The sequence below is a fragment of the Austrofundulus limnaeus genome, unplaced genomic scaffold, assembly GCF_001266775.1.
Source record: "Austrofundulus limnaeus strain Quisiro unplaced genomic scaffold, Austrofundulus_limnaeus-1.0 Scaffold96, whole genome shotgun sequence".
Classification (NCBI taxonomy): Eukaryota; Metazoa; Chordata; class Actinopteri; order Cyprinodontiformes; family Rivulidae; genus Austrofundulus; species Austrofundulus limnaeus.
This window is the reverse complement of record NW_013952498.1, coordinates 1,178,261-1,179,798: the sequence shown is the minus strand read 5'-3', so window position 1 is coordinate 1,179,798 and position 1,538 is coordinate 1,178,261. Positions and strand designations below refer to the sequence as shown.

The following is a 1,538-nucleotide window of genomic DNA, read 5'->3' as shown; positions in this document are numbered from 1 at the left end:
ATAATAATATATAATGTACATTCTGTTAGCAAATTAAAATAAAACTTTGTTCTAAAAAATAAATGAGGAAGTGGGCGGAACAAGAAGAGCGCGTGGGCGGGTGGTGTTGGAGATTCTTTGATGTCCCACTGTTGGGTTCAGGTGCGCTTCATCCTCCACACTGGTGAAAAACTGTCTCGAACAGAATGGATTTTAACAACAAAAGGAGGCGTTCATGAAGACAAACTTCTTTTGAAGAATAAAACTATGTCGTGCTGCGTCGGATAAAAAGGTCGAGCAAAGAGAAAAGACACGGTAAGAAAAGTAAGTCTTCACTGTGAGCCACATCACAACCTCTACAGTTGATGCTGGTGTTCCTCCGCGGAAAGTTATGTTTAGAACTATGAACACTTGGAAACATCACGTAACTCAGGCTGATCCACATCTCATTTTCAGAGTGCTGCTAGATTGTGCCAGTTCTGTTTAAAGTCATAACTATTTGATATCAGCTTTGTCTGTCTGTTAGCAAAATATGTTGTGAACCACCTGCTGGATCTTAATTATACTTTCAGGAAATATTATTTGGATGTACCTTTATAAGTGATTAACTTCTTGTGCCATCCCCCATTCAGGATGGCGACCACAGCCAACTAACAGAAAAAAAAGGCAATACATTTATAGATCTTGTGTTTAAAATTTGAGGTGGTAGTAGCTGAGAGTCATTCATAAAACATAAGCATGACATCTCATAAAAACACGTGATTGTGTTTGACCTAACCACCATTGTTTTAATTTTGTCATTTCTCAAAATAATATGGTTTTAGTCCTAAAACTCTTGCATTAAAGACATCATTCCTTCAACGAACGCCCTAAATTTAGGATATTTGAAAGATTTCAGAGGAACTGGGACTGGGTTTTTGTTCATCAAGCAGTATAACACTAGAAACTATACCTATTTAAGAACAGACAGTAGCATGAATGCAAGAGATATGACATTTTTTTATTTTTGATCAGCTGCCTTGACAAAAATCAGTGCAATAGATTGAAAGGGTCATAATTTGGAACTTAGGTTAACGTCTGGGTTAATATGGTTCATTTTTAGGCAAGGTAAGGAAAAGCCTGGTAGTATCTAAGGTTAGGGTTCATGAACTGCTCACAGGTGCATGGCAAGGCGGCCAAGAATGAGCCTCTGCTTTTCTACAAACGTTACCTAACCGCTGCAGTTTACAGAAGATAACATGTGCCTGCTGAAAAACTGTTCGCTGGACAAACCACGCCAAAATATATCTATTTGGTTTGAACAAAAAGTTCTCTGTTTGGAGGTAATAGTCTTATCTAAACTGCGGATCGTGGTGGTCGTATTATCATGGTCTGTGTTGATCCCTCTGAACCAGGTTGGCTTGCAAGTGTTTATGAAAACACTGAGTTCTCAGTAACGTTTGTGAATTTTAAAGAAAATGTCAGGACACCTGTCAGTGAACTGGTTTCTTGAGGGGAAAGAGGGAGGAAAAAAATAACAAAACTTAAGATTTTTTTTTAAATCACATGAATTATTAATT

At 37.7% G+C, this 1,538-nt stretch overlaps 1 protein-coding gene across 1 annotated transcript in view; it reads left to right on the top strand.

Moving 5' to 3' along the window:
• The first annotated feature begins 148 nt into the window (after window positions 1–148).
• The window catches only part of LOC106520701 (ankyrin repeat and fibronectin type-III domain-containing protein 1), a 43,698-nt gene continuing 42,308 nt past the window's right edge, over window positions 149–1,538 (top strand). The window contains exon 1 of the mRNA XM_014012920.1: window positions 149–294. The gene's annotated coding sequence lies outside the window, so the exon portion shown is untranslated. The remainder of the gene's footprint in view (window positions 295–1,538) is intronic.